Source organism: Chenopodium album, chromosome 13, assembly GCF_948465745.1.
Source record: "Chenopodium album chromosome 13, dcCheAlbu1.1, whole genome shotgun sequence".
In the NCBI taxonomy this organism is placed as follows: Eukaryota; Viridiplantae; Streptophyta; class Magnoliopsida; order Caryophyllales; family Amaranthaceae; genus Chenopodium; species Chenopodium album.
Window position 1 is genome coordinate 34,926,518 of NC_137846.1, and position 25,937 is coordinate 34,952,454.

Consider the following 25,937-nt stretch of genomic DNA (forward strand, 5'->3'; position numbering starts at 1 on the left):
CAACTTATCCGACCAATCCTTTCGATTTCTCGCAACCGTCTTTTCAAGGATGAGCTTGATTTGACGATTAGAGACTTCCACTTGACCGCTCGATTGGGGATGATATGGGAGGCCGAATCTTTGATGGACTCCATGCTTCCTCAACATCTTTTAAAAGGCATGGTGAATAAAATGAGAATCGTTGTCGCTTATTATCGCCTTTGGTACCCCAAATCTTGGAAAGATTATCTTCTTAAACAACTTCATAACCACCTTGTGGTCATTAGTTGGGGAGGCAATGGCCTCAACCCACTTAGACACGTAATCGACCGCCACAAGAATATATTGATTTCCGAAAGATGAGAGAAATAGCCCCATAAAATCAATATCCCACACATCAAACACTTCCAACTCAAGTATGGGTTGTTAAGGCATTTCATTTCTCTTGGAGATGTTCCCAACTCTTTGACATCGGTCACATGTCTTGACAAAGCCCCATGAGTCCTTAAAGTGATGTGGCCACCATAAACCGCATTGAAGGACCTTAGTGGCGGTCTTAGAGACACCCATATGGCCCCCGCTTGGATCGGAATGGCACATTTTCAAAATACTAGGCACCTCTTCGTTTGGCACACAACGTCTAAGTAAGCCATCGACCCCTCGCTTGTATAAGATGGGATCATCCCACACATAATGCCTTGCCTCTCTCTTGAGCTTCTTTCTTTGGTTCTTAGAAAAGGAAGGAGGAAACTCCCCACATGCAAGAAAGTTCACTAAATCGGCAAACCATGGGAGCTCCTTTGCTTCAATAGCATACAAGAAATCATCAAGCATCCTATCCTCAATTGGAGAACCATCATCATGAGTTTGAGAATCTTCTAAACGAGAAAGATGATCCGCCACAACATTTTCCGCTCCTCTTTTATCCCTAATCTCAATGTCAAAGGTTTGGAGCTCAAGAACCCACCGGATCAACCTTGGCTTGGACTCTTTCTTGGAAAAAAGATACTTGAGAGCCGCATGATCCGTGAAGACAATGGTTTTGGAACCCAATAGATAACAACGGAACTTCTTAAAAGCATGAACTATAGCCAAGAATTCCTTCTCCGTTGTAGTTTAATTCCGTTGAGCTCCATTTAGAGTCTTGGACATATAATAGATCACATGAAGTTTCTTGTCCACTCTTTGATCCAAGACACCTCCTATTGCCGAGTCACTTGCATCACACATCAACTCAAATGGTAAATCCCATCTTGGAGCTTGAACAATAGGAGTAGAGATTAGAGCTTTCTTCAACTTATTGAATGCCTCCAAACACTTATCATCAAACACAAACTAGACATCTTTTTGAAGAAGATCATTGAGGGGCTTTGCAATGAGCGAGAAATCCTTGATGAATCTTATATAAAACCCGGCATGCCCTAAGAAAGATCTCACTCCCTTTACGTTCACCGGAGGTGGAAGCTTTTCAATGACTTCAATTTTAGCTTTATCCACCTCTATCACCTTGTGAGAGATCTTGTGGCCAAGGACTATGCCTTCCTCCACCATAAAGTGACATTTCTCCCAATTCAAGACCAAGTTCACCTTCTCACACCTTGCAAGACATTTTTCAAGGTTTTCAAGGCATGCCTCAAATGAAACACCTCCTACAGAGAAGTTGTCCATAAAAACCTCCATCTCCTCTTCCAACATATCTCCAAATATACTCATCATGCATCTTTGAAATGTTGCGGGAGCATTACAAAGGCTAAACGGCATTCTCCTATATGCAAATGTACCATATGGACAGTGAAGGTTGTTTTCTCTTGGTCATCCTGGTGGATAGGGATTTGGAAAAATCCCGAATAACCATAAAGAAAACAATAGAACTTGTGCCTTGTTAGTCTCTCAATCATTTGATCAATAAAAGGAAAGGGGAAATGATCTTTCTTTGTAGATGTGTTTAGACGTCTATAATCTATACGCATCCTCCATCCCGTGACCGTCCTCGTCGGAATGAGCTCACCTTTCTTATTCTCAACGACGGTTATACCTCCCTTCTTTGGGACAACGTGAACGGGAGAGACCCACCTAGAACTAGAAATGGGGAATATGATTCCTGCATCCAAAAGTTTGGTGATCTCCTTCTTCACTACCTCTCCCATTTGGGGGTGTAGCTTTCGTTGCCTCTCAATAGAAGGTAAAGCACCCTCCTCAAGAGTTATGTGATGTGTACATAAAGCGGGGCTTATACCTTTGAGGTCATCAATGGTATAACCCAAAGCACTTCGGTGCTTCTTCAAAACACCACACAACTTTTGAGCTTGATGCTCACTCAAAGAAGAGCTAACAATCACGGGAAAAGTGGAGTTGGGTCCCAAAAATTCATACCTAAGGTGTGATGGAAGAGGTTTGAGCTCAACCATTGGAACACCTTTACCTTCCTTCGATGTTGCCACCTGCAACGCTTCTTGGCTAGAAATGCTCAAACACATTTGCTCTTCAACATCCTCAAAGCTTCCATTGAGCACATCTTCATACAAAGCCATCTCCTTGCTAGGAGTACCTATCTTTTCCTTATTCAACAAAAAATTCTCAAGAGCATCGTTAGAAGTGAGCAATTGCTCATGCATAGAAGACACAACATGATCGAGAGAATCAATCAACATACAATTTTCTAAAGAAGAACTTGGATACTTCATGCTATCATTCAAGTCAAATTCTATCACCTCATCCCCTACTTTGATTGAAATTTTAGCACTTTTCACATCTATCAAAGCACCCAAAGTAGCAAGGAATAGTCTTCCTAGAATGATAGGAATATTAGCATCTTCATCCATCTCAAGCACCAAAAAATCTACCGGAATAACAAATTTCCCAACCCTCAAAGGAACATTCTCTATCTTACCCTTAGGAAACTTAATTAACCTATCGACCAATTGCAAAGTGATGTTAGTAGGTAAGAGTTCCCCTAGCTCAAGTCTTTGGTACACCGAGTATGGCATGAGGCTAACACTAGCTCCTAGGTCACACAAGGCATTCTCAATTTGCATTTTATAAATGGCACAAGGGATGGAAAAGTTTCCGGGGTCTTTTAGCTTAGGTGGCATCTTGTTCATTATGATAGCACTACAATTCTCGGTCAAGTTCACCGTCTCTGCACCATCACAAGTCCTCCTACCACTCAAAATGTCTTTGAGGAATTTTGCATAGTTGGGCATTTGGGTGACAACTTCGGTAAATGGTAGAGAAAGGTGAAGTTGCTTAAGCATGTCAATGAATCTTCCAAATTGTTCATCTAACTTGTGTCTCATGAATTTTTGTGGATAAGGAAGCTTGGGTATCACAATCTCTTTCTCCACTCTCACCTCACTAGGCTTCTCAATCTCAACCTCACTCAAAGATGCACCATCTCTCTCATCTTCAACCAAAACCCCTTTTGTGCCCTCTTTGGTCTCACTCTTCCTAGGCAAACTCTCCTCAAGAATCTTACCACTGCTTGTGACAATAGCATTAACTGGTCTCTTGGGATCTAGGCCTTGGGAAGGTAAAGAAGAAGGACTAGCATGGTCTTTCAAAGCATTAGCAAGTTGAGAAATTTGGTTTTCAAGCATCTTATTTATTATGAGTCATCATTTCATTAAATTTCTTATCACTTACGGTCATGTAAGTGTTCAACAACTTTGTTTGATTTTCAATGATTTATTCCAAATTTGTTCTATGTGAAGAAGAAGAGGATTGAACATAGGAATTATCATTTTGGGACTTTGGAGCAAATTCGGGTGGAGGGTCTCTTTGAGCATTGTTTTGAAAGTTGTCTCTACCTTGATTGTTCCAATTACCCCTATTTTGATTTTGACCATAACCTTGATTATGGTTACCACTACCTTGATTATGATTCCCATAACCTTGGTTTTGATTATCATAATTTTGGTTTTGATTTTGGCTACTATAACCTTAATTGTTATAGTTACCTTGAGAACCTTGGTTCCTTTGGTTCCTATAACCACCACCTTGGTTATAGTTGTCAAAATTGCCATGATTGTTGTAATTCCTATTCCATTGACCTCTTTGATTCTCAAACCTAGAATCATGATTATTTGACACATAGTTCACATGCTCATTCACATTTCCATCTTGATCATCACAAACATCCATACATGCATGAGGGCAACTAGAAACATCATGATCATACGACCCACAATCATCACAAAACAAGCATCCACTAGGCATGTTATTAGAAGAAGGAGGGGGTTGAGAATTAGAAGACATACCTCTCCCCTTAGTTTGGGAGGGAAGACTTGAAAATTGGTAGGTAGCACTTTCCAACTTTGCCTTGATAGCGGACATCTCCTTCCCCAAGTTTGTCATTTGTGAGGATAGATTGTTGATTGCATTTAGATGATCAACCGAGTACACCGAAGAGCTACTCTTGCTAGTTGACTCTCTTTCTCCATCTTGCCAATCTCTATAATACCTCACTACGTCTTCAATTATGTCCACCACTTCCTCTTCTGTTTTGTTCATGATAGGACCTCATGCTCCTTCATCTAAACATGATTTTCCTTGAGGGCTAAGGCCTCCATAGAAGATTTGAATGATTTGATAGGTTGGAATTCCGTGATGAGGACATTCTCTTTGATACTCTTTGTATCTCTCCCATGCTTCATAGAGGCTCTCACTTGGCTTTTGCTTGAAACCTTGAATCAAAGCTCTAGCCTCCGCCGTTTTCTTTTGAGGATAGAAACGGGATAGAAATTCCTTGGTAACCTCATCCCATGTCCTTAGAGAATTCGGCTTAACCTCCTTGTCTAGCTATTCCAAAGCACGCCCTATGAGAGAAAAGGGAAAGAGCTTGAGGCGGATGAATTCTTGGGAAATTCCGTTCACCTTGATAGTATTACAATATTTTTCGAACTCCTTGAGATGGTTTAGTGGGCTTTCATTCTTGGCCCCACTAAATTGTCGCCTCTCTATCAAAGTGATCATTGCCGGTCTTATTTCAAAATCATTTGCCGGTGTTGTAGGTGGAGCAATCCCACTCTTAAATCTATATGCACCGGGAATCCCCAATTCTTTCAATGCCACTCTCGGATTTCTCCCATTCTTGCTTGTTCTTCGTGTTGTGGTTCTTCTTCACTTGAAATGCTAGGGCTCAAAGATCGTTTAGCACCCCTCAAACTTGCAATAGTTCTCTCAATTTTCGGATCAAATGGCACTAGAGAATGACCACATGCTCTATGCATAAAATCTTAAAATAAATGGTTAGTAGCACGGCTACAAATGTAGCCTAAAAGAAAATCTTTTTGTATTTTCAATTAAAGGTGAAATAGACTCAACAACTATAACAAAGCACCAATATCACTCCCCGGTAACGGCGCCAATTTTGACAAGAGGAAAATGTAGGTCGTTATCTACCTCTCCTAGAGCCAAACTTAATTTGTAAACACTCGACCAACCCTAATACAAGTATATGGTAAGTCAAGGGTCGAACCCAAAGGAATGAGTAGGAACGATGCTATAGCCTATGTCAAGCTAATTCGAAGAATATAAATGGTTGTGGTTGGTAACTAAGATGTCAAAAAGCTAGACAAATTGAGGAATTCAATATGCTAAACACTAGGGATATAGGTTCCACATGCAAGCTCAATGATTATGCTAATTTATAGATCACTCAATCGATTCAACATCACAAGGGACAAACAATAGTTGCAATCAAAGGAATCCAAAAGCTATCTTCTATAAGCCAAGCTAGGGTTCACTATGAATGGCTAACAAGGAAATTCACAATCAAATTCAATCAATTAAAGCAATTCTCAAATCAAGGGTTCATGTCATTGAAATTTGCATTGCAATCTAGATTAATCTTATAGGTTGATCACTCCTAGTTTAATTAATCACATGAACAACTATGTCAACCAATTTAATTGCAACAATCCAATCAATTTAGTATCATCAACTAGCAAAAATCATTAATCAAGCATGCTTCCCCTTCTCCCTAGCAACTAATCTACTCACTAAACATGGTGAAATTAAGGAACAAAACAAATTCAATCAAATTCATATTCATTTAAAGCTTAATCAAAAGAAATTCAATCAATCAACAAATTCTAGAGCAAGGAATGTAATCTCAATCAAAATTCAAGAAACTAGAAATAATTGCATTAAAAGTAAATCAAAGGAAAGAAATCTTACAAACTTCTATTGAATTGAAGAAGGAATTTCAAGATCAAATTCAAATCTAAGATCAAATTCAAGTACAAACAAGTAAATCCTAAGCTTCTCTCTCTACTTTCTCTCTCTACTATTTCTGGAAAATTATTTCTCTAGTACAAAAGTTAAGTCGTCATAAAAAAGAAAGTCAAAAGCTATAAATAGGAAAATCGAGCGAAGGGGGCTGCACAGGGCCGTGCGCATGCACAGCTGGGTCTGCGCGCACACACCCTTGTGTGGTGCACGAGGCCTTGGCTCCTTCGCTTGCTTGATCAAACTCCGTGCTCCCGAGCATCCCCATCATCAGCGCACTTGAGATGATGCCCGTGAACAAGGTAGTCCCAAAATGAGCAAATTGACTTGATTATTCACCTACAAAACACAAATAAAACAAAGAGAGAAAGCATAACAAAGTAAAACTAAAACTAAAACTATGAATTATCAACTAAAAATATGAAAAACTCGTAAAAACTAATCGAGAACCAAAGTGAATTATAAAAATGGAAAATCAAATAAAACTAAGAGAATTATATGAAAATGGTGAAAGAAAATAAAGAAAATGATTTTAAATCTTATTCTTTTGAGCGCCATAAACGACGCTCATCAAGAACATTAAAAAGTAAGAACTATAAAATAAATTACGAAAATAAACTAAAAACTACTCAAAATTACCAAATTACACAAAATAAAGATCAGGTAAGAAAAATAAGAAAAAGAGACAAATAAAGCCTAAAACTAAGGGAAATTATTAGAAACTAAACCGAAAAATAAGCATAAAAATACCCTAAAAGTGACATAAAAGTCACTTATCAAACTCCCCCAAGCTAATCTTTTGCTCGTCCTCGAGCAAATTAACACGAAACACGAGTGAAATGGAGTGAATTATTCAAGCAAAGCTAAGACACTAAAGGAGATAAGAATGTACACTAACTCACTTTCGTAGGAATCACGGTCAATTTTAGCAACAAAAGACAAGCTATTTAAACCCCTAGATCGCTCTAGAGGACGAGTGTGCTCTCGTGAGGGTTTCCTAAGAGCTTAACCCACAAATCTAGACAAAAACCAAGGCAAGGCAATAAAAAGAAAAGAGAAAGAAACATAAAAAGAGAAAGAAAACACGAGTTCAAATTTGGACAAGAGATAAGAACAATCACCAATGAATGCAAACCTTTCTAAATAGACAAATGTGTGCACGTTCCAAGATGTCAATGGTTGGTTGAAACATAACATATGTTAAGCATAGAGAACTAATGAGGACTCAATCCACCCTAGCCCCAACCAATCAGGCCGCGTTCTCTGCACTAGTTTCAAATCAACCCTTAAACTAGCTTCTCATGATTCCTCGAAGGAACCGGAAAAAGATAAAGAAAATGAAAAACTTTGAGAAGTTAATCCCGACGTCTTAGCCATGCACACTCTCTCCAAAGGCTTGACAACTATTTCCCTCCACCGATATTGACTCAACCCTCAAGGGTCTAAGGGTCTTTTATTGGTTGTAACGTAAGGCTAGGGGTCAAGGCAGGGTAAAAATTTGAAAAATTTGGTGATATTTCCTAAGTGAAACAAAAGAGGGGCCCTCTCTCAGAAATAAACTCAAGAAGTCATCAAACATCAAACAAAAATACAAATAAAGCCATCTCCCCCAAGCTTACTTAACACCAACACAAAATATATACAAAAACGAATTAATGCTCCCCCCCAAGCTTGAACGAAGCATTGTCCTCAATGCTTAAACAAGAGAAGAAAACGAAACCAACTAAAATATTTTTGTTGTTTTTGATTCTTTTCCAAATTTTTATGGATTTTTTTTTTTTACTCTTATTTGATGTCCTTGCCTTTTTCTTTTTTTTTCTTTTTTTTTTTAACTATGGACAGCTTTTTCTTGAATGCATTTGCTTTATTAAACACAATATATACAATTTACTTTCTTGCTTGGTCTAAAAGAGCATATTGGTTTCTCATTTTCATTCAAACCATTAAAACACAAAACAAACTCTCAAACCAAAATGCTTCACAAAACTAATGGTTAGGGAAACAAAAGATCACTAGGCTTGTAATGTGGCTCATAATCAAGAAAGAGAATAGGCTCAAAGGGGTAGCAAGATAGGCAAATGCAAAATAAAAACAAAATATGTAACAAAACAAAAAGAAGAGAAAGAAAAATGAGAAAAGGTGCCCTTTTCCTCCCCTAGAGTGGCTCGGTCACAATCTTGGGAGCTAAAGGTCAAAACAAGGATTAAGACATGCATGGCCAAGGATCCTAAATTGCCGCTCAACAAGGTGATGAAGGCTAGAACAAATGAAGCTCACAAGGGATATATAGCAAAGCAAATACCAACCAAGGGTTTTAAATCCACTATAGAGAGCAACTCCATCTTACTACATTCCCGTAAACTAAGGCTGGTTTGCGTGGGTTGGGGAAGTGTTGTGATGTTGGTGTGTGTTGTTTGGGGTGGTGTAGGATAGTGAAGGGTGTGGTGAAGGTTTAGGTGGCAGCAACTATGATGGCTTGGAAGGTTTTGAATTGTGAAATTTGACACATATGACTCAATCCCGGAACACCAAACTTGATTTGAACATGAAAACCGAGCATCAACCCGAACACACCTACAACCAAAAACAATCACGAGGGTAGATCGACATATAAAATAAAAGTAAAAATAAAGTAAAACAAGGTAAAATAAAATGCTAAACTAAAATAAAATAAGGATAAAATTAAAGTAAAGTAAAATAAAATATTAAAACTAAAAGAAATAATAAAATCAAATGAAATTAAATAAAATAAAGAAAACAAACATGAGAATAAAAGAAAATAAAAGGAGGAAAACGAGAAGAAAAATATTAACAAGAACCTAGACTAAGAACATTAAAAAGTAAGAATTATAAAATAAATTACAAAAGTAAACTAAAAAATACTAAAAATTACCAAAATACACAAAATAAAGATCAAGTAAGAAAAATAAGAAAAAGAGTCAAATAAAGCCTAAAACTAAGGGAAATTATTAGAAATTAAACCGAAAAATAAGCATAAAAATACCCTAAAAGTGACATAACAGTCACTTATCAATAACTAATATTGCTAGTTATGAGTCAAAGGTAAGTTGACTGTGATTGTATGACGAGCTTGTTTTATTATTATTCTTATTGATAGGATATTCATGTTAGTGTGGTGCATATGTACTCAGCTTTTGCTGATTCGTACTTTTGTGTTTGTGTTTGGCTTTCCTTTGGTTGGCCTTACTATGACCCATTTATATGGTAAGTAAAGGGTTGAAATAAAGGGGAAGTAACATGTAGTTGAAGCATGAAGAGCATGATGGGAATGAGTGCCAAGAGTTATTTGTTATGCTTTCCTAGTTTTATGATTTAAATTTAATTATGGACTAACCTTGATGTGTTTATTTTAAGTTGGATTTTAAAAAGGGCCATGTTTGGTTTGGTTCTGCAAGGAATATTTCAAGCGTCCCAAACTTGAGCCCCACTGTGATCATGCATTCAAGCATAGTGGCGTCCAAAGGGAAGGAAGCTAGAGTTAAAGAGTCGCCAACAAATTTTAGGAACTTGTAAACTGTCCCCGAGGTGAAGGTTACACCCCTTCACGATCCAAGAGATCGCTAACTCCATAGTGGTCCTGAACCATGACTGGATATTCGGGGATGAAGGTATAAATCTAGCCTAAAAGAGATTGAACCTGCCCTAAATAGGCCTCTACTTTGTTCTTCTCATATTCATATGCATTTTCCGATCAACATACAATCAATATATTAATCCTAAACCTATTCAATCTATGTTGGTTGATTATTAGTGCACATATAAATATATTATTGGCGATCACTTGAATTAAAATCATATTAACCTAATTAAAATTATTAATTATCTTATTAAGCGTGATTTCTAGTACAAATTTCCTTAAACCTGCAAGAGAGGGTGTGATAAAGAAATAACAATAATAATATCAAGCAACATAATAATACAACAATCATCATCACAACAATCTCATCAAAGAATAATAATATTAGCAAGATCTTAGACATGATACTAACAAGATTAATAACAAATCCTAGCATGTCACTAAGTAATAAACATTAAAGCTTTATTCCTAACATGATACTAGAAACATACGTTGCTGGACTTAATGATTTTGATGATGACACAACTTAACTTATTTACAAACTAATAAGAGCTTGATTGTTTGAGTGTGTGATCAGTTGCAATGACTAGGAGAAATGAGTGTCTTGCGAAGATACCATGAGGAACAAGACAGCCAGGAACAAAGCAATTCAAAGAGAAGAGTTCCCGCACTGGAACTGGTGCTTCAGAAATGAAGACTTGAGAAGAGAATTTTCCCCTCAGGGAACAGAAGCTTCAGAGTGGAAGCTTCACCAGAGAAGAGAAGTTCCTTCCAAGGAACAGAAGCGTCGGAGTAGAAGCTTCATCAAAGAATCATGAAGACTAAGATATTTTTGTATATTAGGATTTGTGTAAGTGTAAGGATAGTATTACACACGAAAATATCTGTGTTGAATTGGTCTAAAAGATAGAATTGTGCAATACATGTTTTTAGGAAAACAGTTGGTACTTAAAAGATTATATTTATATAAAAAGGATTTTATTTTCTTTTAATTTCAAAATACTCAGTTTACAAAATAAAATCTGGTTTTTAATTTTCCAAAACTTGCGGCATACTCCCCATGATCTTTCTTAAGTCATGGTCTTGCACATTGAGGAGTTCATGTCCCTTGAAATTAGGACATGTTCTTCTTAGTGGGTTGGAATAATGGCGTTATGGATTTTCTACACAAAGAGGTTTTTCCTAAATGGATTTTGGTCTATAAACAGTCTTTTAATTTCAGTTGGAAAAGCTCACCATTTCTCAAATAGATTTCAATCTTTGTTTTCTTTAATCGAGTCAAGAGTCCAATTCCACACTAGTGAATTAGTGTTCTAATGTCCTTATACTGGAGTTAATCTTTTCGAGTTGTATTTTGGGGAATTGAGAAGTTTGAGTGAACTGTTTGTGAGAAAGAGAAGTGAGAAGAGAAAGAGAAGTGAGAAGAGAGAAAGAGAAGGGAAAGAGAAGAGAAGAGTAACAAGTTGGGTGACTTGTTCCACGGGGCTTTAGTTCGTTGATGAGGAACTCAAAGTTAGAGTCTTTAGTTTGGAATAGGTCCATTTTCCCTATTCAATTGAAGATTCTTTTCCTAAAATCTCAAGTGGTTGTGTTTTTTCTCTTGATTAGACTAGGCTTAGAAATCAAGAGAAAAAGAAAGAATAAGCTTTAGCTTAAAGAGAGAAAAAGAGAAGACTAATGATTGTGGATCCCTCAAAAACGGGTAAAATCGACCCTATTTACAGAGAAAAATCGACTGTAAAAAATAGAAAAGAGTCATAAATTGACTCAGAGTAAAACCAGTTCCATCGTGGCACGATAGGGCTATCGCGACGCGATGGCTCTATCGCACAGCGACAGGCCTATCGCAGCGCGATAGGAGCTTTACGATAAAATTCTGTACGGAATCCTTCTTTCAATTGAATTGGGTTACTTAGAGTCTGTGCTTATCTTTTATTAAATCAGATTTAATCCTTTTAAAACACTTGTTTTATCCCAAATAGGATTCTTTATCTTTTCAAAATCAATAATAATCATAATTATTAATCCTAATCGCTTTAGAAATTAAAATAACCTTCTAAGTAATTCTAGAAGATTAAGATAAATCCTAATGACTTTAGGAATACAACCATAATTAATGGACCTTCCACATGATCATTGGGCCGTACATAAAACTCATTTTAGGCCCAATTTAGTATTTTGGCCATAACTTCCTCGTTATAATTTGGAATTGATCTTATAATGTATCGTTGAAAAGCTCTTTTCAAGCCCCATCAAACTACACAATTATTGGACCCATATTATGGACCAAACTAAACTGGATTGGACTTTTTTCATAAATAGGATTTGAAACGGATAATTTTCGAAATATGAAATGAATTATTTTTATTAAAACTCTTTTAGAAAACAGAAGTATTCATGAGACTCTTCAACATTTCACCTCGTTTGATATTCAATGACGTTAAAAGTACTCATCATTGGGTTTGGTTTTTGGGGAGACACAATCAGGTGTCTACAGAAGCCCCCACTTTGACTGAGTTTGAAGAAACGTAAGTTTCGAAAACAAAAGTCAAAGTAGCGATAGGGACGGAGAATGATTTAGAACGTTCTGCGATCCTAAATCATTCTTGTAACGCCGATGCCTGCAAAATAGCGTTAGTTAAACAGATAAAAGAGTTAGAAACACATATCTTTTACCGTTGAGCACACGTGTCTAGAGTAACCAATTTGTTGCTGCATTTTTGTTGTGACGACCTCCACAGTGCCTCGTTAACGCCATCTGAAGGTAACAGTGGCTCGCTATCTTCATTTGTTGTGACAATCTTCCACATCCTAGGGAACATCGTCAAAGGTGACCTAACCTCGCCATCTTCAGAATCTCATCTTTACCTTAACTCGACCAATTGATTGATAATCTCAACACCCTAGTGAAAACCGTCGAAGACCGCCTCATTATGAACCGCTCCCCTCCTCAAATTTGGGTGACAACCCCCACAATCATAGCGAACGTCGTCGAAGACCGCCCATCTCGTGCTATCTAACCCTTACAATCTTAGCGAAAGCCGTTGAAGATCGCCCATCTCGTGTTATCTTCTTGAATCAAATGACAACCTCCACAATCTTAGCGAAAGCCGTTAAAGATCACCCATCTTGTGCCATCTTCTCAAATTAAAGCAAGAGACCCTTTAATCTTAGTGCCTCCTATCGAAGACTTCTTCATCTTGAGTCTTTAAATTTTCTTATCTTTACTCCTAGATGTAATTGACCTTCCACCTTTAGAAAATTCATCTTAAGAACCATATCTGAGATTCCTAAAGTCTTCAAATTGATTTCCGTAGAAATCTTCCATCTTAGAAATTCTTTGTGGTCACTATTCAAATATTCTTAATCAATTTTTGTTTTTGAAGCTTTAAATTCAAGGAATTCAAAGAATCAAGTCTGCTTAATCAATGTTCAATCGATCATTTGATCGTCATCAGGCCGATCATCAATCAAAATTGTAATCGGGTCGATTACCAATCAAATATCTATCAATTTCTCAAAAGAATCAAGTGCTCATCAAGAGGCTCAAATGGATTAGTCACGGACCAACCAACCAAGTTGTGAGACCATCAAAGGCCGACGCAGGCGAAATCAGAGCCGTCGCGCAGCGATAGGTCTATCGCGCTGCGTTATAGTGCATCGCCTCGTGTCAGGGCGCATCGTGCTGTGTTTTCTTGTTTGCTGTTTTATGTCTTTTCGTTCACTTGCGCTCAATGAAATTGCTCTAATCCTTCGTAAAAGTTGCTCGTCTACTAAGGACTTAGTGTACCTGCATCTATATTCTTGGACTATAGGGCTTTGCTCATGTTTGTAATTGTCTTTAGGTTGACCCAAGGCTTGGTGTTACTCAACTTATTGTATTACCTAACCAACTTGACTCAATGTATTTTGACACGAGTGACTCAACATGACTCAAGGTGCAAACTCCACTCTATGTGATATGACATGACATGACATGACATGACTCAACGTACATGACTTGTGTGTGCATTGTATTGTGATTGTGCTCGTGCGACTCGAAAACGCAGAAAAAACAAAAATTTTCCGTCCTTTTTGTGGAGGGTACCGACTATATCCCGAAAAAAAAGACGTGAAAAGAAAGAAGTAAAGTGTTGGATCTTCCTCAAAGGGAAAGAAGATGCGAAGAATTGAATCAAGTGATGATTCATGTTGTATGAGCTTAATCAGATGTACGTGTTGATGTTGTATCTCATGGTGCAAGGATCCTAACATCCTAAACTTTCTCAGTTGATATCTCGATGATGAATGTATTTGGGGTAACTTAGGCAAGGAGGCTAAGTACTTCATGCTTTGTGATGTAATGATGGTTATGAGCAATGAATAACTCTAAGATGACAAGACATGCTTCAAAGTTGTATCAAGATTTCATGACAAAAGATTGCTAAGGGAAAGATTATTTGGCTATGTTTCTGACGTGTGTGAGAGTGACACTACGTTTAGGCCGCATAGGCTAAGGGCGTGGAAATATATTTTGAGAAGAGTCCAAGAATGGTGGTTCTTAGGCTGGGTAGGCTAATGATGTAAGGATTAAGCCCCCAAGGCTAAATCTAAATGGATAGTGACGAGCATTGGAGATCCCTTGATATGATCATGCATGAATGTGAAAAAGAATGTGAATGCATTTTAATTACGGCCGCACACCAATGTGAGGTTAGTTGTCTATGTATCCGTTAGGAATCAGGTCGAACGTAGCTCTAGCTGAACCTCGCACAAGTGTGTGTATACCTCAAAGAGGTCTTTTGAAGGGTTGTAACGGGGTTAGGCTAAAGGTTGAAGAAGAAAAGATAAAAACTCAAGACCCAATATAAGCCCCCAAGGGTGCAACCTTGCTTTTGAATCTTGGTATTTTGTATGCTTGAGAATTTTCTCACTTTTGAACTCTCTTTTACTTTATTTTTGCACTGTATTTTTCTTTTTGCATTTTCTTTATATTCAAATCCTTTTTAAAATTTGGTCAATTCCAATCATGCGGTCTATCATTCACTTGGCATTCATGTTTTTCAGGCACGGTACCGAGCACTCGATAAGAGATGCAATCTGAGACTTGTTCATATCAAAGACATTGGAACACTTGTCCTTTCGCACAATTTTATTGCTACTTGCTTTTTTGGAACATTTGAACTTTCGTAAAAATCATTGGTATACCTTGTGCTTGGTCTGACAATTTATTTATTTATTTATTTTTTTTTTTTTGAAATGCAATGCAATGATCATATGCAAGGAAAGAAATGCTCATTTTATTAAAATGGAAAGGATAAAATCAAAATTTAATAAATCTAATGAGAATGAAGGATGCCTATGCTAGACTTATTAAGGGGAGAGGAAATAAAAAAATAAGAAAAATAAAATCATGTGATCTTGTCGTTGAAGCCCACCTCGTGCTTTGTGCTTTTCATCACTCGGTCTTCTTGCCAATTGGAGGAATGGTAAGCTTGTTATTATCGATCAAATATTGGATGGCCTCTTTTAGCTTCCAACAACTCTTGGTAGTATGACCCCTACCTTGATGGTACTTGCAGTGTGCATTTGGATTCCAACTAGGCAACCTCTTCTCAGGTGCGGGATCTTGAATAGGTCCAATAGGAGTGATAAGTCCCTTAGCATGAAGGCGATCGAAGGCAGTATCGTAGCTCATCCCAATAGGGGTGAAATCTTTCCTTAGTTTCTTTTTAGGTCTTTGATCATCCATGGCTAAGACACCATTAAGGTAAAAGGTACTAACATTGTTATTAGAGTGGGTGTTGTCGAAAGAAGAAGGATTGTCGTTCTTCTTTCCTTTCCAGCCACTGTTGTTACTATGGTTAGTAGATTTTTGTTTTGCAAGGTCATCTTCAATGTTAATACCTATGTTATAGACGGCCTTGAAAGTATCCAAGTTGTTTTGGTATTTTAAGTGCTTTGAATACTTTTCCTGGAGGTTTTTGATGAACATACTCATAGACTCTTTCTCACTTGGAACTTCAACCATCCCTCCACTTATTGAAGAAAGTAGTAAATCCTTCATTTTCTTTCTATTTGAGCATTTCAAGTTCTCTATGATCGGTTTCGACTTGGATGTTGCATTTGTACCTATCTATGAAAGCGTTTGTAATAGTTTCCCTAGAAGAAGTCTTCTCCTTGTCTAGGGAGAAAAACTATTGTTGACAAACGGTTTCAAGGGATAGTGAGAAAAGTGAGGGAAAGATCTTTTTATCGACTGCCTTAATACTCATTATAGTTTTGAAAGCTCTCAAGTGAAAGTAAGGGTTATCGGTTGGTTTGAACTTAGGGATGTCATTGGCATTGAACTTCCGCAGAAGAAGTTCCTTGTCCACTAAGACCCCTTGTGAGCTAATTCCCTGGAACTTATAGTCATTGGAAATTTTATTGAGGCTTTGCTCCATGCGCTCAAGTTGTAGTTGCCTACTAGGATCATTAACTTGAAGAGCAAGAGTCTTCATCATTTTAGTCAGATTAGTGATGTTTTGTCTTATCTCATCAAATTCTTGTTTGGTTGCCATTACTACGAACCTTTTTCTGTGCCGGATTGGTTTGTCAAAGAGTAGAACCTGGATGAAAGTGTTGTCCTTGATTAAACTCCCTTCTCTTCTTGACCAAGTGTTGCAGAAAGGGAAGTCATGGATACTTATTGTTAATCATTTGACTCAAACTCGATTCAACTTGCATAGATGGGGAAAGATCATGGAGTATGAGGGGAATGGTATGTATGGAGGAAGCATGTAAGATAAAGTGGCGTTTGAATGTGGAAAGTGTGAAAGAAGGAAAGTGTGAGCTATGTAATGTATGGAAAAGTGATGTAGATGGAGAGATATGGAAGAATTCGGAAATAGGATGAACCCTAAACTCGAATGACGGAAAGGACGACGCATTCATGAACCGAAGACATGGTCATGGTGACCCATATAAGTGTGTGCTATTGATTAGTGAGTGAAAGTGACATGTTTGACACTTGTGTAAGACCATGGGACTATGTGCTTAGACTCGATTAAAGACCAAATTACGACCTTGGTTATTAATTAATTAAAAAATTAGACTCGACGCGAAAACCTGAGTAAGAAACTGGACCATCACATGACTAATGGCACTGTCGCGTCGCGTTAACGCCATCGCGCCGCGATATCACTATCACGTTGTGATGGAGCCTGACGTTTCGCACCACAAGCCAAACTTCCCATCAATATTGAAGCGTCAGTCTGAACCTGTTTCCAATATTTTACTAAAAAAGGGTGAACCTAGAGTCGTGCTAAGTCATATTAAGTCAAATATTATTAGAATTTAATAATCCACATTAATTAATTAAGCAAAGTCCTTTAGTCATCAATCAGTTTATTTAGACTTATTATTATTAATCACATGTCAAGCAAATGGTTAGCTTAATCACACATAGGCTATGCACAAGCAAAAATGCACAAGTAGTCAAATAGTCACAATATGATGCAATGAGTTTGCAACCTAACCATGGCTCTAGTTCTCTAAAGTTCAAGGATTATGGTATTCAAAGAGGGTCCATGGTTATTAGTATGGATGCATCGCGCGGAAGCCTTATCTTTGGAAGGGTTCGCACGTATGGATAGGGCCCCGCAAGTTAAAGTTGCTTCCATGGTTTGGTGAATTCACAAACTCAGATGTACCCTTCGTTGCACGGAGCGTTCGATTGGGTAAATGGAGCATGAATTCCCAAGGGTTAAAGCCACATGGAGAATACATATGGGTTTCGGAAAAGAAGGAAAAAATTCAATCAAGAAGTAAAATTGATAAATAGTACTCGAATCAGGCAAAACAAGAAGGCAGATCACTGGCTCGGTATTGGAAGAACTCGGCGCGAGAAAACAGAGTCCATCGCACTGCGATGACTCTATCGCACCGTGATGAAACCATCGCGTCGTGATAAAGTCATCGCACAGTGATGGACGTTGTTGTCTCGCGACAGTTCTTACATGCCTCGGTAGTAATTCTGTGTTCTCGGGAATTTTTCGTAGCGTTTTTTCGATTCTAGTTGTGAAGATATTTCCCAAATTTCCTACGTGTAAAAATCCTATGTTTTTGACGCATTATGGATGGTCTTTCCAATGCGGACCTTTTTATGCTTATGCAATAATGTCAATAAAAATTACGCACATGAGTATTTAGAACTTTTCAAGTCTCTTACACTCATTCTAAATTATTACCAAAATAAAGTTTAGGAATTAAATTAGAAATCCTCCCCAGCGGAGTCGCTAAAAAACTGTAGGGAATATATCAAGCATCCCAAACTTGAGCCCCACTATGACATGTATTCAAGCATTATGGCGTCCAAAGGGAAGGAAGCTAGAGTAAAAGAGTCGCCAACAAGTTTTAGGAACTTGTAATCCGTCCGCGAGGTGAAAGTTACACCCTTCACGATTACAGAGATCGCTAACTCCATAGTGGTCCTGAACCATGACTGGATATTCGGGGATGAAGGTACAAATCTAACCTAAAAGAGATTGAACCTGCCCTAAGTAGGCCTCTACTTTATTCTTCTCATATTCATGTGCGTTTTCCGATCAACATACAATCAATATATTAATCCTAAACCTGTTAAATCTATGTTGGTTAATTATTAGTGCACAAATAAATCTATTATTGGCGATCACTTGAATTAAATCGTATTAACCTAATTAAAATTATTAATTATCTTATTAAGTGTGATTTCAAGTACGAATTCCCCTTAAACCTGCAAGAGAGGGTGTGATCAAGCAATAACAATAATAATATCAAGCAACATAATAATACAACAATCATCATCATAACAATTTCATCAAAGCATAATAATATTAGTAAGATCCTAAGCATGATACTAACAAGATTATTAACAAATCCTAGCGTATCACTAAGGAATAAAAATCAAAGCTTTATTCCTAAAATGATACTAGAACATACATGATATTAGAAATATTAGTTAACTCCCTAAACATGATACCAGAAAGAAATAAAAGCGTCCTAACATGATATATACTAGGAATTAATAAAATAATCTAAGCATGATTCCTATATCAAAAGAACAAATAAGAAGTAATCTAGTCACTTACTTTGATGCCTCGTACCTTTTTCTATCAAAACAATACACATGTTAGTAAATTCAATAAAAATATTAAATCAAACAATTAAAATAACATTAATTGAAATTAGATTTGGGACTAAACCCTCAGAACTAACAACCTTTCACGTCGAGGTATAAGGCATCTTCAAGCTTGGTTATGTGTGTTTAAGTCTCGTGATGGACGTATGGTGTATTTTTGAAAAGGCTAGCTTAGAAATGAAGAGAGAAAGAAATAATAAACTTTAGCTTAAAGAGAGAAAAAGAGAAGATTGATGATTGTTGATCCCTCAAAAACGGGGAAAATCGACCTTATTTATAGAGAAAAATCGATCGTAAACGATAGAAAAGAGTCAGAATTTGACTCGGAGTAAAACCGGCTCCATCACGGCGCAATAGGGCTATTGCAATGCGATGGCTCAATCGCACAATGACAGGCCTATCGTGGCGCGATAGGAGCTATATGATAAAATTTCGTACGGAGTCCTTCTTCCAATTGAATTGGGTTACTTAGAGTCCGTGCTTATATTTTATTAAATCAGATTTAATCCTTTTAAAACACTTGTTTTATTCCAAATAGAATTCTTTATCTTTTCAAAATCAATAATAATCATAATTATTAATCCTAATCCCTTTAGAACTTAAAATAACCTTCTAGGTAATTCTAAAAGATTAAGATAAATCCTAATGACTTTAGGAATACAACCATAATTAATGGACCCTCCACATGATCATTGGGCTGTACATAAAACTCATTTTATGCCCAATTTAGTATTTTGGCCATAACTTCCTCGTTATAACTCGGAATTGAGCTTATAATATATCGTTGAAAAGCTCTTTTCAACCCCATCCAACTACATAGTTATTGGACCCCTATTATGGACCAAACTAAACTAGATTAGACGTTTTTCATAAATAGGATACGAAATGGATAATTTTCGAAATATGAAATGAATTATTTTTATTAAAACATTTTTAGAAAACAGAAGAATTCATGAGACTCTTCAACATTTCACCTCGTTCAATATTCAATGACGTGAAAAGTACTAATCATTGGGTTTGGTTTTTGGGGAGACACAATAAGGTGTCTACAGGTTCCAACTTGTGATTTGATTATTTCTATTTTGTTTTGAGGTTGTGAACTCAATTTTTATTTTGAAAGTTGGTTTTTATTTTAGACTTCCGCTGTGTGACTTTGAAAAAATAGCCTTAGCCGTTATCATGGTGGCGGTAATATTTTGGATATTCCTTAAATGAGTTTTATTTGGAGTAAAAAGAGTATTTTAAAATAAGGGAATTTCCAGGGTATTACACAAGGAGCTGTGGCTGGGCTAGGATTTATTTCTCGTATTTTCACTATTAAATGCTTAAATAGCCAATCATATGATGCCACGTGACATAATTAGCCTTAATGACTAACGGAGTTGATATGTATTAGTCATTTGGACATTTGATGATATTTTTATAAAATTCGGGAGTATATGGTAAATTTAGAAAAAATTATGGTGAATAGTTAGTCTAATGACTAACAGAGTTGACGTCCGTCAGTCATTAGGGCAGTTGGTGACATTGTTGTTAAACTCGGGGTTATATGGTGTATTTGGAAATTTTTCAGGGGTACTATATTGTGAATAAGCAAATTACTCAGGGGTTTTTGGTGAAAAAACCGTAATTAATTAAGTAAATTTAAAAAGCAACCAACTACATGATGCCACGTGGCATAGTTAACATTTATTGACTAACGGAGTTGACGTCCGTTAGTCATTTAGGCATTTAGTAACATTGTTGTTAAACTCGGGGGTATATGGTAAATTTGAAAAGTTTAATGAAAATATGGTGAATTAACAAAGTACTCAAGGGTATTTGGTGAAAAAATTGTTTTTTTTTACAAATGAACTCTTTAGAGAAAATACCAGTTTATACGGAGTATTGTTTATCAAATGTCAAAACTGTAAATAAATCAACTACATTTTTCTCCTTCGTTTCATATTAATCGCAACACTTTTCTTTTACACCCGCTTCATGAGTTAAGACCAAAGTTAGTCCCTAATGTTTGCAAAAAATTTGGATTTAGTTCGTAACGTTTGAGGAGGGTGAATTTAGTCCCTCATCCACCACTTTGGGTGGTCATTTTGCTGAATGTACCAAACATTAGGGACCTTAGTCGATGATTGTACCAAACATTAGGGACCTTGCATGCTGATTGGATCAAACATTAAGGACCTTGACTAATTTTTTGGATTTTCTTGCTGAGTAGACTAAACGTTAGGGACTTTGCATTTTTTTTTTATTCTAATACCCTTAATTTTTTGAAACAATAATATCATTTTATTAATCATTCAAATTTTTTTGCAAACATTAGGGACTAACTTTGGCCTTAACTCCTTACGAGTTAATTAATATTCCAATCTTCTAATAAAATAATTGATTAATTAATATTTAATATTTTACCCACTTTTAACATAAATTTTCTTTAATAAATATTTAACATTAAAATAAAAAATAACCTATTTCCCCTCAACCAGCCAATCGTTGAACAACCCCCACCTTCCCGCGCCGACCAATCAATCCAGCCATGCCACCGCTAATAATCCCTTCACCCACCGGCCGCCACCAATCCCTTTTTCTTTCTTCCTACTCGCCGCCACGCCTCCTGTGCTCCTCCCTTTCTCTATTCTTACGAATTTCTAGTTGGAGTTTTTTTTTTGGGTTCTGGTGGATGTGGTGGGTTTCGGTGGTTAGGGTTGGGTTTCGGGGTAGATATGGTGATTATTTGGTGGTTAGGGTGGAATTTGAGGTTTGTATGGTGGTTTCAGGTGGGTTTCCATATGGGGTTTTTGGGTTTGGGTTTCGACCAACAAATTGCCCGTGATAAGGGAGGGGGAAAAGTAAGAGGTTGGTGGGAAAAAAGGGGGGCTAGCCTGCATTCAAGGAGGAGGAAGAGAAAGTGGTCCCGGGGAGGTTGTGTGTGGTGTTCATTCGAGGGTTTGGGGTGGGAGACTGATCGGTATAGGAGGTTGATTTTTGTTTTAAAATTTAATTAATAATTAAGTAAAAGAAATAAAATTATTTAAATAATATTACATACAGTGACTTGTTTAAAATATTACTAATTTGTTTTCAATTTTATTTTTTTTTTAGTAACAATTGAAAAAAAATTAGATTTAGTTTAAAAATATTTATATGGTAATTAACATTATCTATTTTAGTAGCAATTGAAAAAAAAAGAGATAATGTTAATTAACATATTTAGTAGCAATTAAAAGGTATATATGTTGAATTAACGTACTACCTCCGTTCCTTAAAGTTCGACTCACTTACTATTCATGTGGTCAAAATAAAATAACTTTGACCACATTTTATGATTTATTCAATCAAAATATATTTACAAGTTTGATCTTATTAGATTCCCCTAATGATAAAATTTCAAATATAAAATTTTTAAAATTTTAATTATATATAGCCGAAGATATTAAAGGTCAAAAATGTTTATTGGAGACCGTGCAAATGCTAAGTATTTAGTAGAAATTGAATTTAATATTAATTTAAAAATTAGTGTTAAAAGTGGGGTAAAATGTTAAATATTAATTAAAAAATTATTTTATTAAAAGATTGGAATGAGTAATAAAATAAGAAAAACTTGATATCATTAATCCCAACTTTGCTCTGTCTGCCAATATTAATCCCAACTTTAATTTATTCACTATCACTCCCAACTTTATACCATATTAATTTTTATCACCCCCAAGTGACTAGGAACCGGTTGAAGAGGTAAACTTTGCTGACTTGTGATTATTTGCACATGTGTCGCTACATGATAGGTTAAAAAAAGAAAAAAAATAAAACAAATAATTTAATTTAAAAAAAAACCCCATATCCTTAGCCAGTCAGCCTCCCCTTCCCTTAGCCACACAGTTCAAAGTTAATGCCAGATAAAAAGGATTTTGGTTATCTGGATGGTCCAAGACGAGGCGATACTTGTGATATTTCGGCTTGGGATGCATTTTATTTGGCAGTTTTCTGGATGTTAAATACCATTGGGTGGTTACCTTTTATTGGCACTGGAAACACATCACATTATGGTAGCCCAACCCCCTTTCTCCCGGAGTGCCGACCGCCGCCCAGTCTTCTTCTCCTTCTCCGTCCTTCTTCTTCTCCGGTCTTCTTCTCCTTCTCCGTCCTCCTTCTTCTCCGGTCTTCTTCTCCTTCTCCGTCCTCCTTCTCTTGTCCTCCCTCTTCTCTTTCTCGACTTCTTCTCCTTCTCATGGTCGATCTAGAGTTTGGCCTAATTAACCAAATTTGAGGTGAATTTGAAGCCAATATCTAATTTAAGGTATGTTTTTGTGTTTGTGGTTGCTATTCTTGGTGGTGGTGGGTCTAGGCTTAGGGTTAGGGTTAGGTGTGGATTTGGTTGTTCGTGTTTGTGGTGGTGGTGGGTCTTGGTTGTTCATGTTTGTGGTGGGTCTTGGCTATTTATGTTTGTGGTGGTGGTGGGTCTTGGTTGTTTGGGTAGGTTAGAATTTGCCGGAGAAGGCTGCCTTCTTGCCGGCAACGACAGCGACTGCCGCGGGCGCCACATGCCGGAGGTAGCAAGACTGCCACCCGCTGGGTAAGGGTTGGGTTTTTTTTTTTTTTTTTTTAATTTTTAATTTATTTATTTTTTAAAATTTTTTTTTTAGTCTTATCATGTATTAACACGTGTCTAGTAACTTAGAATATCAAGATAGATGACCTGGTGGGGGTGATAAAAATTAATAGGGTACAAAGTTGGGAGTGATAGTGAATAAATTGAAGTTGGGATTAATATTGGCGGACGGAGCAAAGTTGAGATTAATAGTGGCAATTTTTCCATAAAGTAATAGTATTAGATTAATTAAGGGTATTAGAATAAAAAAAAATGCAAAGTCCCTAGTGTTTGGTCTACTTCATCAGCATAAAAATCCAAAAAATTAAATTTCCTAATGTTTGGTCCATTTAGCATGCAAGGTACCTAATATTTGATACAATCATCAGCTAAGGGTCCCTAACGTTTGGTATACTCAGCAAAATGACCACCCAAAGTGGTAGATGAGGGACTAAATTCACCACCTAATGTTTACATTTTTGTCATTGAAACGAGTTGTACTTTTTCAGAAAGGATTGTTATTCACGGTTTCACACCTTCACATGTTTCTCTATTCTACAGACCTCAAATCCATCCTTGCATGCTGCATCCCATATTCCCATAGTCCATCTGGGCGCATAGCTGCTATATGCACGCTATGCCTATAGGAGGGAAAAAGCAAAAAAAAGCAATCTTCATTGGAATTAAAAAAACAGGTGAGTTGCACGTGACCTCGATATTTTTTGAATTGTAACGGTTCCTCGTTTATGTCAATTTGAATATTGAAGTTTTTTGTTTTATGTTTGATATTATTTTCTCTCTCTTCATCACCTTTTTCTTCATCTCCCCTCCCCGTGTTCTCATCTTCTCCAGTCAGACGTAGGGCGGTCGTAGGCGTTAGGTGCGAAATTTGCCGGCAGCAAAGTTTGGTTGTTTCCGGACAAAGAAATTCCCAAGTGAGAACTTATTTGCGTTGTTTCGTAGAAAGGTATGTGCAAAATTTAATACTTGAATGATGAAGGATAATATGTGTTTGTAGATGTAATTGTAGTGGTTAAGAGTGGTAAATTAGTTGGAATTTTTATCAAATTGCGAAGGTATAAGTAAATTAAGGTTACAGGGAAGTATAATTGAATCAATTTAGGGTTTATGTTACAGGGAAGTATAATTGAATTGATTTAGGGTTTATGTTAAATGTATTGAAATCACGATTTTGTGCGGGGTTGGATTGTTCAATTTTGGGTTGTATATTGAAATTAAGGTAGTGTGTGACTTGAATTTAGCAAAATATTTTAGTCGGCTTATGTTTTGAAGTTAGGGTTTTGTGCGAGTTAGATGTAGTTAGTATTTATTTTATGATTTTTGTATGATTTGGAAATGGAATTGGTGTGGGTGATTTGAGGGTTAATGTAACTGTTTATTGTATCGTTTGATTTCTGTATGATTTGAATTTATTTTATGCAGCTGTGGTCAGTGATTGTGTGAATTTAGTTTTTGTAAGGTGAGTTTTTATCAGTGTTGTTGGATTGTGAATAAGTTCTGCTTTGTTAAACATATGAAAGTTTGGTTTTGGAGGAATTGATATTGTTTGATTATAAGGATAGTCCCTTTAATTGTAATCATTATATTGTGTGCATGTATAATTTTATGATTATGTGAAAATGATCGATTGCACTAAGTAAGAGAAACACTCATTGATTTATACATGTAATCTGATTTGAATGTGGATATAGTATATATGCTTTGCTTCTTTAAATGTTTAGATTGGGAAATTGGTTTGTGTTTTTGGAATTTGATTAATGTTGGTTATGGGGACATTGCAGGATCATGAAAATGAAGAGGAAGCATGGATCTGATTTGGAGAGTTACATTTTGAAATATCACATAGTTGTAATAAATGTTTGTCTAGTTTAATTCATTCAACAAGAACTTGTATGTGTGTAGGTTAGGGGAAAATCAGTAAAATCTGGGGATGATGAGTGCTGTAAAAAGAAAAATCTTCCGAAAGGGAAGAAGAAGCTGAAGGCTGATCCTGATTTTGAGCAAAAGGAAGTAGAAGAAACAGATAATGAGGATTCTGATAAAAGTGGTTCTGGTGACTCTGTTTCTGACTCAGGGGCTGATGAGGAGGCTGAGTCAGATGAGGTGCAGGAGGAAGATTTAAGAAAAGAGGGGTGGGAGGATTTGCTGGTGAAGTTGTTGCACAACAAAATTGAAAGTGGAAAGCAGAAGGGAGGTCCTTTTGGTAAAAGTAAAGGGAAGGACAAGCAAAAGGTATGGCTATCATGTTCATTGTAAGTTCAGCTATAATTGTTGATATTGAGTATATGAAGGTGGTCGGGTCTAAATCTACCGCAGGTGAGCAAGGTATCGGATCCACAAGGAGGTCTATTCAATTATCAAATTAAGAAAATAAATATTATTTAGAC

The 25,937-nt window shown here is 36.6% G+C and overlaps 1 non-coding gene across 1 annotated transcript; it reads left to right on the top strand.

Moving 5' to 3' along the window:
• The first annotated feature begins 4,576 nt into the window (after positions 1 to 4,576).
• LOC145577300 (small nucleolar RNA R71) lies at positions 4,577 to 4,682 on the top strand. Its single transcript, XR_014098746.1, has one exon. It is a non-coding gene; the product is annotated as a small nucleolar RNA R71 (small nucleolar RNA).
• Positions 4,683 to 25,937: the final 21,255 nt, after the last annotated feature.